At 41.8% G+C, this 16,830-nt stretch overlaps 1 protein-coding gene across 2 annotated transcripts in view; it reads right to left on the reverse strand.

Moving 5' to 3' along the window:
- The window catches only part of GATAD2A (GATA zinc finger domain containing 2A), a 100,282-nt gene that overhangs the window by 45,896 nt on the left and 37,556 nt on the right, over positions 1-16,830 (reverse strand). For both annotated transcript variants that reach the window (XM_074978441.1, XM_074978440.1), the window contains exon 2: positions 5,759-5,836. The gene's annotated coding sequence lies outside the window, so the exon portion shown is untranslated. The remainder of the gene's footprint in view (positions 1-5,758; positions 5,837-16,830) is intronic.

Here is a 16,830-nt window from a genome sequence, read left to right on the forward strand (position 1 = left end):
AACAGAAATCTGTCACATTATTTAAAAAAAAAAAGAAAAAAAAAAAAAAAAAAGCCACAATAAATTACCAGCCCTGTTAAAAAAAGCCAAAGGCCAAGATTCTGCTGCTACCATGCCCCGCCCCCCCCATTTACTTTTGATAGTTAAGCAGCAGGTTTTTGTTTTTTTTTGTTTTTTTTTTTAAAAAAAAAAAGAAAAGAAAAAACAAACACAAAAATCTATTCCTAGATTGAACATTGGTCACTTTATGCCTTAGATGGCTGCATTCAGGTAACTCAAAAATCCTTTTCTTGTTGCATCAATTCAATAATGAGAAAAGTTGCAACTAAAGGCAAGCTGCTTAGTCACTTTCATGCCATGGGGCTATGTCTCTCTCAAAAAACTGTATCAACAAAAATTAAAAGCAATGTTTTAAAGTTTCCTGGTATTGTGACTGAAGCAAAAGAACTAGTTAGCAGGCGACAGACTACTTAAACCAAATCTTTTTAAAAAATCCAAGTCTCAGGTTTTAAAGGACAAGGCTAGCTTCCGAGATGCATGTTTCTGAATGTGAGGCACTGCAGCTCTCAAAGGGTTAAGCCCTGCCATTTTGGTGCCATTCACTGATATGTCCATTAAGGGTGTTACATAACAAAATGGCAGACTTTAACCCTTTGTGTCCCATACTTTCACCATGCCTGAGTCAGAAATGCACACACCAGTCTGTTCAGGGAATCATCTTTTGGGTTATGAATTTTTATAGCTTTCAGGGAAAATGAGCTTGCTTAGGCTCATTAAATACCTATGATTAAAAGCAACAGAAAACTTGCTGTGGAAGTTGTCATGCGCACTTTATACAAAAAAAAAAGCCAAGACACAAAGAAAAAAAGTTAAGCTACCATCACCTTGCTAGAAAGGTAAAAAACAAGATGTGCAAGCCCAGCGTTTATGATCTGCCATTAGATTTCAACATCACCAAAAACAGTATGGTGATACCAATCCAACAAATTGGCTCAAGAACGACTTGCTGCTCTGCTTCAATGCTTTTTAGGGAAGAATTCTGTATTAGGCTTTGCTAAACTAAACTCACTGTTAAGCTTTGTGTTTTCTGGAGCACATCTGTGAGAACCTATTCATTGTATACCTGGTTTCCTATATTGTTAAGGTTGTCTTTATTTCCTTCCCAGTGACTACACAACATGACGTGAACTTAATGTACAACTTTGTGTCCACAACACAACAGTTCAGAATTCTTTTAAAAGATTGGTTATTATGACATAATTCAGTTGTCAAATTTAAAATTTATAAAAAAAGTTAGTGTAGAACAATCTCAGTAGGATCTCTTATGTATCTTCTCAAATGAAGCTCAGAGCTTCAAACATCTAGACAGACATCTATCAGGAATGGTCTAGACGGTGCTTGGTCCTGCAGGGACTGGACTGCATGACCTCTTAAGGTCCGTTCCAGTTCTAGTGTTCTGTGATTCTATAGCTGAAATTGCTTAACTTAGGACTGATGGCCCACAGCAGTACTGAAGGCGCAGTCCTGAAATGATCGGGAGAAATTGTTTTACTGAAGTCCCATCTCCTTGGTAATTAAAAGCCAGTTGAGAAGCACTGCCTTTACCCAACGGGTGACAAATTTCTAAAAAGAGTGGGATTTTGAAGCCTTTCATTCACACAAATTAAAATGTTCTATACAAAAACAAACTGCAATGTTAGAGAAGATCTTGATAAACTTTTACTAAAGCATCCAAATATATTAAATTCACACTTCCTTATTAAAGGAACTGATCCATGAACAGAGGAGCATGTGATTTTTTTTTTTTTTGAAGTGAGAAGTTAATACACTCAGCCTTCCAACAGAAGCTTTGAGTTCTCTGGAGGTGTGTGTTCCCAGCAAGTGAAAAAAATCTTTACAAAAAAAATGTTGAGTAAAGTTAATCACAGCAACAAATAGTAATGTGAAGTCAGTGGCTTACTGAGTGATCTTTGCAATGCGCACTTCAAAGAAAACAGTGGGGGCGGGGAAAAACGAGAATTTCTCTATGCACACTACTGCCTGAATTTGAACAGAGTATTATTCATCAAATCCAATCAAGTGGGTCTCTCCCATGAAAGCGCTTTACCTAATAAATAAAACTGTTAGTCTTTAAGAGGAGACAGCATTGTTTGCGTTTAGGATGGAAAAGTTCCCAAGACATTATGGTAAATAACACCAAGGTGCATCAGCAGAAGTAGCAGGCTACTTGGCATGTAGGTTTTTCTCTTTTTTTTTTTTTAAAAAGCCAAGATTCCAATTTCTTAGCAGCTTGAAGTGTTACAGATAGGGGAGATTATTCTCTATTTCATTTAACATTTGGTCTCATGAAAGGCAGTGAAGAAGTTACTTCCCCCCACAGAAACACCCCAATTCACTTCTGCCTCAAGATTCTTTTTTATAGTGTCATACAATCCAGATTTGGGCGCACACACACACAGGCACATGGTGGGAATCATACCATAAGACCGGGGCTGACTCACGTCTGTCGGCTTGTTTGTAATGTGCTGCTTCTAAAGTGTGGTAGAAAGTTAATTTTTAAGATTTATGGGAAAAGTGAGGAACACCTTTACATAACAGACGTCAGCATCTGGATTTATTTTGTTAACTGGGAACACGAACCATTCTTGATGCTCCTGCTGTCAGGTTGGTGTTTTTTTCCATAAAATTTGCTTTATATGTGACAACCACAGGATTACAACAATGTAGGGCTGGAAGGGATCTCAAATCATTTAGTCCATCCTCCAGGGCTGAGGCAAGATGAACGTGTCCCCAATAGGGTTACCACATTTGACCTTTTTTAAAAAAAAGGGGTGGCCACCCCAGAGGTGGAGTGCATCCGTATCACTATCTACCTCAAGTTGTATTAATGTGCTATATATACTCTAAGACATTAATACAACATGACCTGGTAAATACCGATACAGATACACTGACTCTCAGGGGTGCCCTCTTTTTTCAAAAAGTCAAATATGGTAACCCCAGCCCTGTGCTCTCGGCACCAGAACTGGGGACAAGAAAGATGTTCCTAAACTGGAGAGGCCCCAGAGAATGACAAAAGATTCATAAACTTGCTTTTAGTGATAAGCTAAATACAGTGAGTTCTTTGAGTGCAATAGAGAGAAGGCTAAAGGTGTGACCTGACAACAATCTCAGCCATTTTACCACTAGTGACAGCCTGAGTGGCTAATAAGGAATCCACTTGGAAACTTTTGCAACAGTAACCGATATCTCAAGATTGAACTCTGCAATAGAGCATGGACAACTAGAACAAAAATGAAGAAAGCAATCTTGCAGCACCTTTAAGTAGGTCCTTCCCATTAGAGCTCATCACCTAATTAATAAATAATATAGTTAGTCTTTAAGCTGCTACAAGACTGCTTCGTTTTATGAAGATACAGACTAAAACAAAATGATTTATGATGGATCGCAGTCATGAGTCAAATAAATCAAAATGTTTAGACATAGCGACACTGGGTTAGAGAACAAAAGGGGAGACAGGTAGAAATGGCTAAATAAAATCTAAGCCATTGGCTCCCAGCCATTGTGCCAGGAAGAATAAATGCTAAATAGTGCTTTATACCATTGTAGGAGCATGAATGTGTTAATCAGCAATCACAGTGAGTTAGGCAAATGCCCCTAATTTAGAGGGAGAAACAGAGGTGTCACTGACTTGCCCAAGTCTCACAGCTACACTGGCCAGGCTGAGATAACTCAGGACTTCCATTCCCACTCACATTCACTTTCCAGTTTAAACCATACAGATTACTCGGATAAAGATTTGGGGGTTGGGTGGGGACAGAGAGAGAGTAGGATTTGTACTTTCCTGCTTCCAGCAGGATCCACAGCTGCAGTGGGCCCTGCAGCAAAGTGGGAGAGGGACCCCAACTCCCTGCCTCAGAAGGGTCATGGCCAAGGCTGCTCACCCCTTAGTCCCGTCCCTTTGAGGGCACTTCAAAAGGGGTCCAGGGCAACTGCTCTCTTTGCCCCTAACCCTCTTGGCAGTCACTCGATAACAAGCAGGACATCTTCATGTCACCCTCCTCTTTGCGAGTCCGTTGGTGGCTGATCAGCCCGATTCTGGAGCTACAGATCTTATCACTGAAGGGACAGTTTTTGACACTTTTTTCTTCTTCTCCACCTCTCCTCATCTGCACTACGGCGAGACCTCTCAAACTGCTACCACCTCACAGATTACCATTCTCCACTGGGGACTGTCTTAGGCGTGGTTGTCCCAAGTATCAAGACCAATGCGTGCCTTCAGTATGTCCTTACATTACTTCCGCTAGCCCCTCAACGCTCCTCTGTCCTTCTTCCAACTCAGAAAAGAAAAGCAGTTTTGGGAGGTGCTGATCAGACATCTGAACCATGTGACCAGTCCAACGAAGTTGTTGATGAAAGATAATGGCTTCAATGCTGGTCATGTTAGACTCTTACATGACGCTAATGTTCATATGCCTAACCTTCATTGAGGATACCATTCAAGTGCCTTTAAAGGACGCTTGTACGTTGCCCAGGTTTCACATGCATACAGTAGAACTGGAACCACCACCGCACAGCAAACGAACAGCTTTGTCTTGGGACAGATGTCCTGGTTCTCAAAGACCTTTTGTCTCAGGCTGGCAAAAGCAGGGCTTGCACGGCTCAGATGATGTTGGATTTCAACGTCAATATCAACTTTAGTGGAAAGATAACTTCCAAGGTATGGGAAACACTCCACATTTTCCAGCACAGCTCCGTTGTCAGGGCTGCCTGCTTCCCATTCTCTCACGGACTAAAAACTCAGTGCAGTGTGTAGTGCTTTGATCAACTAGGAAGTATACTAAAGGACAACTCATTGAAATAGCTGTCTATTTGCTCATTTGTAAATTAGGGATGTTCGGCTACACTTGCCAACTCTCCCTCTTTCCAGGGAGCCATGTGGCCAGCCCTGGGAAGGTGAAGTGGGGGAGCTGGGGCATCACATAGCAAGCTCCCTGCCTTCTGGGACCCCTGGGCAGCACACTGATGTGATGAACTCATTCGGTCACCCAGAGGGGAAGGAAGGAGAAAAAAACCCCACAACTAAAAGCTTAAGTCACAATAAAGTTGTTAATCTTTAAGTTGCCATTGGACTCCTTGTTTTTCTTTTTTTCAGTTCATTTGGGTTTTGGTTAACTAGAAAGTAAAGGATGTTCTCATTGTTACAGCACTATAGTGGGAATTTAGGAGAGCTGGGTCTAGAGACGTCTCTATGCTTAAGTTCCCTATTTAAAAAAAAAAGGGGCTAAGTTTACCTTCCCCTCTTACCTCCCAGGGATGCTAGAGTTTGCAAGATGCTCCCTAGAACATAAAAACAGCCATACTGGGACAGACCAAAGGTCCCTTCAGCTCAGTATCTTGTCTTCCAACAGTGGCCAATGACAGATGTCCCAGAGGGAGTCAACAGAACAGGTAACCATAAAGTGATCCATCTCCTGTCATCCATGTCCAGCCTTTGACAGACAGAGTCTAAGGACACCATCCCAGGCCATTCTAGCTAATAGCTATAGGTGGATCTAACCTCCATGAATTTATCTAGTTCCTTTCTGAACTCCGTTAAAGTTCAGGTCTTCACAACATCCTCTGGCGAGGAGTTCCACAGGTCGACTGTGAACTGCGCAAAGAAAAACATTTTTGTTAGGTTTAAACCTGCTTCACATTAAATTTCATTTGGTGACCCCTCATTCTAAAGAGCTTAACATGCCTGAGCAACTCCTACCTGTCAGAGAAGTTCATGGGTTCCAGAGAAACTCTTGTCCACTTCTCCCAGCTGGGTGATAGGCCTGCAATGAGGGTCCTGGGGAGGAAGAAGGGATAATTTAATACACATAAGCCTTGACTGCAGAGGAGTTTGAGACCTCACTGCCAATGGAAGCAAACAAACTGCACAGTATTCCGCCCCCCCCACCTCCAAAAATAAGAGTTTAAGCCACAATTTAATTTTTAAGTCTGTAACCTGGCAGGAGAGGTGTGTGCGTGCGTGCATTTTTCAGACTCAGATACTCTTCTACACCACAGCTTCCATGGGTGGAGAATTACAAGTCCATTTTTTGCCTGTGTAGCCACAGTTTGTACATTATGCTCAGATTAAAATGAGAATTCTTATAAGCATTTAGAAGCTGCTGTTTCTCTCATCGTGCCACAAAAATCCCATCACCACCTCAGGTTAACATCACGGGGTGAAGCCTAATGTCCTTAACAATAAATGCTTTGATCCAGACACCTGTTAGGAGTTAAATTGTTTTCAACAGCTTCCCTTGAAAATAAACAAAACAAGCAGTCATGTAGCACTTCAAAAACTAATAAATGCCTCAGTTTTGGTATTGAATTATTTTTCTTAGTCTTTGAAGTGCCACAGGACTGCTTGTTTGTTTTGTTAGAATACATAGTAACACGGCTACCTCTCTGTTACTATTCAGCTTCCCTTGAGATAGGGAAACTCAGCACCAGCACATCAAATTACAACAATGGCTAGCACTCAGTGCTCAATATGAAGTCCTGGGGGTTTGTCACTACCCCACCATACACCCACCGTCCCTTCCCCCCTTTGGCCAGTGAAGTGAAAGACCATGAGGTCTGGGTATTAGACAACAGACCTTAATTTTTTCCAAACAAGTCCCCATTCTCTAGCCTTAAGCCAGTGCTTATGACATTGTCCTACACTTGCAACACTGACAATCAGGGAAAAGAAAACCAGCATTATTTCAGGAAGGTTTCAAGCTGCTTTCAGTTGTTGTTGTTGTTGTACACAATGAGCAAATGGACCTATTTTAGTAGCAGAGACAACTTAGCCAGATGCATATAACACAGTACTAGTTGTCCAGTGTAGTCTTAAATCTAGTGGCTCTTCTGTCATTAGCAGCCATGTTGATGTCCCAGGCCCAATTAAAGTATTTCTCAAGGACAAACAAAACCCAACATAACATAAGTGTCGTTGAGCTTTGCCATATGAATAAAACCTCGAGTGGTGTAACAGAAAGGCAGCCTAGAGAACAGAATCCCTCGAATCTCTCTCTTTATATACTGCTCAAAAGACTAGGCGGAAAATGTGGTGAAGTAATATTGGATAGCTTACCTGACTTTTCATAGGATTGCGGCTGGGATTTATTTGAGAATTAATCTGTATTTCTGGATATAAATTAAGAGATGCATTTTTTGATACTGGCAAAAACAGCACATGCCAAAGTACTTTACAGGTACCTATTTGGTGGTAACTTCCCATGATAGCACTTAAATCTCTGCCTTTATTTAAAAAGCATGACTTGAAATGAAAGGCTACAAAATGGTTCAGTGCTGTGATGCAGACCACTGCCCCCAAAGCATAGAAGAAACAGCTTATCTGAGTGTGTACCCACAGGTTTACAGTGGGAGTTTCCGTAGTGTCACATATAAAGCAAAGGAAGGAGGGGGAGGGTAACTTCCCACAGAAGCTTCCTCATACAGGAGGAGAGCAGAAAGAAATGCTAGCTCATGCTCTTTAGACTGGCTCACATTTCCAGAGTTCAGGGGAACATTAGCAGAGGTTCTATACACGGAGGAAGAGCCCTCATCAATACAAGGGCAATACCAGTCAGAAGTGAGGAGACAGATTTGGGAAAGGGAGGGAGTGGAGGGGAGAAGACCCTTTAATTTTGCTGTGCCTCAGAAAGGCATCTCACCCAACTTATTCAGTAATTATTTTAGTACTTTGATTTTAATTGTTTTGCCCCAAAGGCTTTAAAACGAATGCTGGCATAGGAAAATATATCCTCACCCCAAAATAGGAAATCTTACAACAAAGAGGGCTATTTGGATTTAATAGTATATCCATAGATGTTTATGTATTACAGCTTTTAAGAAAAAAAAAAAAAAAAGGGTTAAAGCACCCAGTAGGCTGATTCTTACAACAGTCACTGAACTATTAAAAGAAATAAAAACAAAAACAACTTTGCCACACTATCGGAGTGGCAGCCACTTAAATTGCATAAGCTACTCAAACCTTCCCCCCCACCTTATAGTTTACTGTGTGCATTATATCTCACACACACACACACCATCGCTGAGAGTATTACAGAGTAGCACGCATGTGGTTAGTATCAGTTCCCAAGTTCAAGCTTATCCTGCCAGACAGCACGTGTAGCCTGATAAGATACACACGGTGAGCCCAAGGAGGAATTTTGGGAAGTTTGGCTTACAATTTCTGGTAAGCCACCAAGAATTCTGAGTAATTTCCCTCCATAAAATGATCCAGAACCATTTTCTTCTGTCCAGGAAGGCAAGATAACTGGTGACTGGCTGCTTAACAGATGCCGGTGTTTCTCTTTGGGTAACAAAACAGATTGTATGAAAGTGAGACACTTCTGCACATCCCCGAGCACACTTAAATTGGGTTCTATTGGATTAGTTGCCAAACAAGCTACATCAACAAGGGTCACAAAACTGGGTCTAGTACTTGGAGTTTGCTTTATCTTGAAAGTTTAAGAGACAGTCTAATGTAGGACTCAACAATCCAAAGAAACAGGGTTATGGAAATATGGTAAACGACAAAAGTCCTCTGCTTAAGATTCTATGAACAGATATTTATTAGTTTCTTGGCTCTGCTTAACCAAAAAAGGGCAGGCCTTACTAAGTATAGCTCATCCTATTAGTCCAAGGCTTTTCTAATGAGCAGTCAATACGAAATCATTGCCATTGCTACTTCAGTACTTTTATAAGGTTTCAGCAGTGCTGTATAGACTAAAGCGAAGCCAGCTACTTTTGAAGGCATGCTGCATCCCTAACAATCTGGCTTTGACAGTAATAAATATTTCTTTTGCAATCAGAGGCTACGAATTGTAATAGATAATACAGCATTGGAAATTCACTGAAAGCTACTGCACAGGACTTGAAGTTATTAAACAACTCCCCCCCCAGCAAAAAACAAAAACAACAAAAAAAAAAAAAAAAAAACACACACCAAAACCAGGTAATCACACGATACAGCAGTGCAAGTCTTTACTTTACCCCCTACCAAGCCCTCCAGGGCCAAATTCTGCAATATCCTATTAAATACCACTGAAGTCAGATGGTTGCAGAGGATAAAAATCTCTCAACTAGACACAGTTCACTGATCAATGATGCCTCAGTTTTGGTATTAGATCCATTCAGCTTTCATCAGAGGGCAAAACACTGCATCTCTAAAGAGCTACATTAAGCCATGCATCTTGGCGAAGCCTTCACCGAAAGGCAAAACCATGGTTAACTTCATTACCTCCCCCCAAGTCCATAGGAAGAGGTCTGTCAGATCTTGGTATGAAAGAACGTCTACACAATGAAGACTCTCCTGGAAGGGCTAAGTTACCATAATTATGCCACAGTAATGTCGTCACTTACACCAGTGGTGGGGGCAGGGAAAAACCAATGCCCCCCCGCCCCCAAAATCATTCCATCAGTGTAAGACAACCAACTCCCCGAACTACAGCAGGGACACTGACAGGAACATTCTTCCACTGACATTTATGGCCTAACCTCCCCCCCCTCCCCCCAAGTAGATGCACTTTAGCTACTATTGGTCAGAGTTGTGGACTCGTACGGCCCTGACCAGCACACCTATATCAACTTATAAACGTAGACCAGCCCTAAGAATGCGTTTCTCTAAGGGAGAATTGTGGGTGTTAAGCAAGCAAGGCCCAAGAGCAAACAAAACAAAACAAAAAATGGAGCTATATACTTCTTCCCTGGCACAAAATAAATTTGACATCAATATTTCTGATTCGTAAGAAGTTTTTGAACCTCTAGCAGTCATCCTCTATCTTGATGAATTTTGATACTGACCTCCTATGCTGGTAGTGTCAGACTCACCCAGCTTCCACCTCTCTAAGGCAGTGGTTTAAACAATGCTTTTTTTGGAGTTACACACACCTGGAGCTCTACTGCTTCCCTCCCTGACAGGGTTCCCGTGGCTTGGGCTGCTGGCAGGGCTCCAAACCCGAGATGGCTCCCAGCTGTGGGGCTGCCATGGACTGCTGCCACCTGGCTGGGAATCCCATGGCTGGTGCTCCTGAGGTGCCGGTACTCAATACTGGCAAGTACCAGCACAAAAAAGCATGAGGTTCAAGTACTTTTCTGCTGTCTAAATGTGTAGTGCTCTTCTAGCGCCAACCTATTCACAATACGCAAAAAAGCTTCCACTGAAATGTTGAGGGTATATGGGCATTGACACTTCAGGGAGGCAAAGTGCTCGAGTAGTCAGCTCTCATGCTGTTTCACACAGATTCCTCATGTATTTGGATGAAATCTGTAAGCCATCCTATGGCTTCACCCCTTCAACCATGAAGTGAGAACACCACCTGCCTCAAGTGAGGTATGGGGAAGTAAAAAATGTTTGTTAAAAGGGGACTGAAGTTGCAACACTACATTTAAGTGGCATTATTCAAACAGTTTTACACTGGAGGCCAGCAGAGAAGTAGTTAACCAGAAGTTAGGTGGTATGCAGTCCACTTGTCAAAATTCAAACTTTATTTTAACAAACAAAAAACAAATTGGTAAGGACAATTTTCTAAACCAATCTGTGAAATGCCACAGCAAGCTGCTACTGGCTCCCTTACCATCAACTTCTGTGAGTTAAGGTCCCATGATTTTTGAGTTCAGTTTCCAGTCCTCAGTGCAATGAAATCACACCTGCAACTTAACTGTACTTACATCTCACCATTTATAGACAGGAAAAAACAGCTCTGAAAAATGTATGTTGTACAGTTGTACTTATATATCCTAATGGGAGAGCAATTCTGAAACCTCATAATGTAAAACAGGCACATAGTTTGCTAGATTATAGCTGAAACATCCAGCTTCACTGGATTGTATTCAGACCTTTATTATTATCCACAGGTGTCATCACCTCAGAGTGTCTTACTCTTGATCAAAACTGCTGACAGCAGAATGATTGCTACTGTGTTTTTAATGTGAAAAAAATAAATTTACCAATTTAAGAGTGGATATGGTAATGAGCAGTAAATTTACAAGGACTTGTACTAAATTAAAATAATATTTCTAGGTTATTGGTTCTTGATGACAGACTGAAAAAATTTTGATTTCTGATCAGGCGACAGAAGTGATGCTCTATCTAGGGATGCATCAAAAAGATGAAGAAGATGTGGTTAAAAAACCTAATGCTTTTGTACCATTTTGGACTTCAGATTACCTGTTAACGGTCAATACATTCAAAACCAAATGCGAAACATCTCAAGGAAAGGATCTGTAGTCTAAATCTGTGGACTACATGCAGTTTGTTTCACGTACATCTGTACTAGAAGATTTAGCTGGTGTTGCTTGGGTCCCTAATAAAGAAATTAAAATGAAGACATACATGCCTCATTTAAATCACTGCTCTGGGATGAGGCTGCAGACTCCGAAGTGGAGGGCTCAGAACGCAACTTGCACAGGGTAGAAAGGACTAATCCCAGTTCTCTCTCACTGCAGCAGCTTGGGGCCAGGTGAGAAGCAGCACCTCTCCACGGCTGCTGCAGCTCCAGCTGGCATAGCTGGAGGATGGGTGAATGTCCCCTTGTCAGGGCAGGTGGGAACACCCCAGCCAGCCTCTTTCACCTGCTTGGTGATCCTAAGAACATAAGAATGGCCATACTGGGTCAGACCAAAGGTCCATCGAGCCCAGCATCCCATCTGCCGACGGTGGCCAATGCCAGGTGCCCCAGAGAAGGAGAACAGAAGACAATGATCAAGTGATTTATCTCCTGCCATCCATCTCCTGCCCTTGTTATGAAGGCTGGGGCACCATACTTTATCCCTGGCTAATAGCCATTTATGGACCTAACCTGCAAAAATTTATCAAGCTCTTTTTTAAACCCTAATAGAGTCCTGGCCTTCACAGCCTCCTCGGGCAAGGAGTTCCACAGGTTGACTGTGCGCTGTGTGAAGAAAAATTTCCTTTTATTAGTTTTGAACCTACTACCCATCAATTTCATTTGGTGTCCCCTAGTTCTTGTATTATGGGAAAAGGTAAATAATTTTTCTATATTCACTTTCTCCACACCATTCATGATTTTATATACCTCTATCATATCGCCCCTCAATCGCCTTTTTTCCAAACTGAAAAGTCCCAGTCTCTCTAGCCTCTCCCCATATGGGACCCTTTCCAAGCCCCTAATCATCTTAGTCGCCCTTTTCTGAACCTTTTCTAATGCCAATATATCTTTTTTGAGGTGAGGAGACCACATCTGCACGCAGTACTCGAGATGTGGGCGTACCATAGTTTTATATAGGGGAAGTATGATATCTTTTGTCTTATTATCGATCCCTTTTTTAATAATTCCTAACATCCTATTTGCCTTACTAACTGCCGCTGCACACTGCATGGATGTCTTCAGAGAACTATCCACTATAACTCCAAGATCCCTTTCCTGATCTGTCGTAGCTAAATTTGACCCCATCATGTAGTACGTGTAATTTGGGTTATTTTTTCCAACATGCATTACCTTACACTTACCCACATTAAATTTCATTTGCCATTTTGCTGCCCAATCACTCAGTTTGCTGAGATCTTTTTGTAGTTCTTCACAATCCCTTTTGCTTTTGACTGTCCTGAACAACTTGGTGTCATCTGCAAACTTTGCCACCTCACTGCTTACACCATTTTCTAGATCATTGATGAACAAGTTGAACAGGATCGGTCCCAGGACTGACCCCTGGGGAACACCACTAGTTACCCTCCTCCATTGTGAAAATTTACCATTTATTCCCACCCTTTGTTTTCTGTCTTTTAACCAATTCCCGATCCATGAAAGGACCTTTCCTCCTATCCCATGACCACCTAATGACCACCTAATCCTGTTTCTTTTCTGTATGGTTTAATGAGAAGCAATTCCATTCTGGGCACATCCCATTTTCCTGGCACAACCAAATCCTTACCTTGCTTAAGTTAAGAAAGAGGAAGTTGTATACCGAAATTTGATGGTCCTAACTGTTACAGTTTAGGAGGAGTTCTTGAACAGCTAACCAGACAAACTCTAAAATATGTGTTAGCCTCCCCATTTCCAACATACGGTACCCCCCACACTCAAACATTAAAAAAAAAAAAGAAGATTAGTCTACCTTCAAACAAATTCCAGTGGGAGTAGTTTGCAGAGAGATTACAGCTACTGTGCATGCATTAAAATAATATAAATTATCACCATGGTAGTTTATGGAAATTTAAATCAGTTTATTTCATGTTGGGCTGGTAAAAATCTTTTTTTTTTTTGCCTTCCCACCCAAAAATCTATTTTTATTCAGTGAGAGTTTGTCAGATTTTGATTTCCTCTTAAAACAATCAGGGAAAGAGGGATATACACGAGAATCCCTATGAGGCATTTCCATCCCCTTAGAGAACACAAGTTGCAATGCAGTTTCACATGCTCTTTATAGTCCTGGGGTTTACTTGATTGTGACAGGCCAGGTGTGAACAATGCCACAAGAGCAAATCCTAGAGACAAAAGCGGTCATTCAGTGCCATTAGTCCTTTTACTGTACTATCTAATGTTATTGTCTCCATAGGCTGAGTTGTGTATGATTCTGCATATGCAAAGGAGAAAGGGGGAAAAGAAATTTGGATCTTGCTGCAAAAAATCTTGCTTGAGGACCCAACTGGACTGGGCGGGGTGGAACGGGACTCCACAGTCCCAGCTATTTAATAAGACGAAGCCCATCTCTGGGCCATAGAGAGGGCAAGAGGAAACAGTATCATTGTAGGCTGAAGTCCTGTTCCCACTACTGTGTGCTGCTCCCTATGTATCAGTGCAAACACTCCACCAACAAGTGCGGTGTGGATATATGACTGGACTTAATTACTGCAGTGGCTGTAGAGCTGTTTAACTTTGTAGTGTAGACATGCCCTGTCTGCAGGCAAAAATCTCTTACAGACAACTGTTTCAAACTTGCTACTAGAAAAGTGCCCCATCCTGTTCTTATATAGGAAAGGGAATTGGTGTCTATATTAACAAATGCTACAAACACCACAACATCCACATGCTTCTGAAGTGCCACAAAACAAACATTATTTCAGAGTCCTCATATTAGCGATATTACCTACAATCCACATGACTCAGGGAGAGAGTAAGGCATAGCTGAAGAGTTTGAACCCTCACCTTGCAGATTCACAGCACGAGTCTTTCCCCTTCAGCTGCAGGTATAGTAAGGTATTGCAGGGATGGGGGAGAAGATGAGAAAAATGGGGTCACTGTGTGAGATGGGCCCCTACAACAGGCACCACACTTTGTTAGTGGTTTATGTAACTGGGAGAAGGCAGTAGAAAGTTGGATGAAGAAAGGTAAGTTTATTTGTACCAGTTTACTGAGAGAACCACTTTGACAAGCTTGTCTTACCCTTTCGCAACTGGCTCAAGCCCAATGCCAGAGTGTGCCAAACCCAGAAGTGGGACCACAGAGGCCCTCAAAATAAGATCCCTTGTGTTTACTGCTGGTTCTACAAACTAAATGGTCTAGTTCAGTGGTTCCCAACTTTTTCACTGGGGCAGGACCCCAATTACCCCCCAACCATTTACAAGACCTACAATCAGCCCTCAACCGTTCATGGACCCCCACCAAAGCCAATACTAGCTGCTATGCACACTTCATTAAGTGAAAAAGAAAGCCACAACAGATTCTTCAAGAAACAATTACCAAAAGATATTAAAAACAATGTATTTTTCTACACTTTATTCCCCCCACCCCCGCCTATAAACTCACTGCAAAGCCTTCACAGATCCCAGGTTGGGAACTTCTTGTCTAGTTGTTCCAGACAGCGTAGCACCTCTCTCTATCTGGGTCCTCTGTAAAGACTGAGCCTAAGACATCTGGATGTGAAAAAAGGTACGAGACTACTTTGGATGCCAAGAAGCAAACCTATTAATATGAAGGGAGAAGGAGAGAGTCACCAATGTCTCTGCTGTCCAATAAAAAGGTACCAGTCACAGTGCGGTTATACAAATATTTGATGCTCTCTCTGAAAGAGCACAGCAAAAAAACACAGGAGGTTTTGGGCTGCTATATTGGAGACTCAGGATTTATTCCTGACTCTGCTGGAAACAACTTTGTGTGAGTGCTGAGCAATGTGCACTTGTAAGCCAGGTGCTTGTGTGGCCACCCAGGAGAGAATCAAATGCCTCCAGCTGATTAGCAGAGCACCCACAGCTGGCAGTGTGTTTCTACTGGTAGTGCACGTATGCGTGTGCCTTGGCACACAACAACAACAACAACATTTATTCTGCACATGGATAGAAAACAGAGGGAACACTGGCACTGAGTAATTACAGCTGTAACATTAGTGAATGACAGTGGATAAGGGCTCTGATAGGCATAGAAGTATTAAACAGCAATCAATGCAAGGGCAGGGAATTAGAAATCATGGTCTCCTGGCTTGCAATCCAGTGCACTAAGATACTGTATTTCATGAGAATTTGACTCGCTTTGTATTCTCAAAATCCTGCTACAGGAGGAGCATAATGAGCAGTTGCAAGAATTCCTGTGTGAGGGGTCACAGACACATTGCTTGCGGTCTGTCTCAAGGAACTGGAGGCATAGATAGTGTTTTCAATATGTGCTTTTGAAAAGCACATATTTTACAGCATCCATACTCTGATGTCCCAAGTTCAGCCCTTTTCCCCCCAGAAATCCTATGACTCATTCTGGGGCACAGGAAGAAGGCAGAATGAAAAAAACAGAAGCTCTGGGACTCCCCAAAAGATACAGGGTAAAAGCCCTGATATCATGAATATAATCTGGAACCAAAAGCTATGGATGTCTAGCTCCTGAATGCTAGATCAAGATACTCCAAAATCAAGTGCTAATGCATCTAAATACCAAATACCATTTCCCAAAAGGTTACTATTCTACTCATACGGACTCAGTCTTATTAAAACTGCCAAGCAGCCAAACAAAAAAACAAAAACAAAAACCAAAAAAAAAACTTTAATATGAAGGTATGGGAGAAACAAAGAGAAAGTTTCAATATTTTTCCCTTCTTTTAAGCCCTAACTGGGATTTCTTGCATAGTTCATTACTCAAAAGTCTTCAAAGTTTGCCTCTGGTTACAAAAAGCCAGGGATGCTCAAGGCTTGCTGCACCAGTCAGCAGTTTACAAAGCCAAAGTGTACAGAGCAAATGCAACAAAAAGAGGTCACAGATACTACATGGAAAATGCAACACTGGCTAACCCCAGGCAGAGATCTAACTCAGCACAAAATGGACGGCATTTCTTTGTGGGTTGATTTAGAAGAACAGGAAAGCTCAGAATACCCAGATCATGATTTGGTTGACTACTCATGAATAGAAACATCCCAATTGTCTTGGGTTGCGTCTCTACAGGGTCCAACAAAAACCATGAGCATGCCATCTGCTTTTCACTTCAGATGTAAGTTGTTTCATGATATGGGTAAAGAAGGGGGCAGGTCTCCAGGAAATCCCAAGAAAAACGTTAGTGCCCCTACCCCCACCAATCCATGAAACGGTGTTACCACCATCCCAGATATCAATACTTGAACAAACTCAGTAGGCCATACTAGGTAATTCGGACCTCTGTCAAGATAGACAAGGTGGCATTTTAGGTAGAAGTAGTCTCATGGAGGACTCACCATTTTTGGACACATTTTTGTCTGAACTAAAATTTAAAACCAGTTGTCATAACAAACAAGTTAACTGTAATGCTATATTCATCCTACACAATTTATAGGAGGGATGTTCTCTCATTCAGGAGGGTACCCATGTTTGACACATTTCACCAAAACATTATGGCTATGTCTACAACAGCACACTATATCCAAGTAGCCCATTTCGACGTAAGAAC

The sequence above is a fragment of the Carettochelys insculpta genome, chromosome 27, assembly GCF_033958435.1.
Source record: "Carettochelys insculpta isolate YL-2023 chromosome 27, ASM3395843v1, whole genome shotgun sequence".
Classification (NCBI taxonomy): domain Eukaryota; kingdom Metazoa; phylum Chordata; order Testudines; family Carettochelyidae; genus Carettochelys; species Carettochelys insculpta.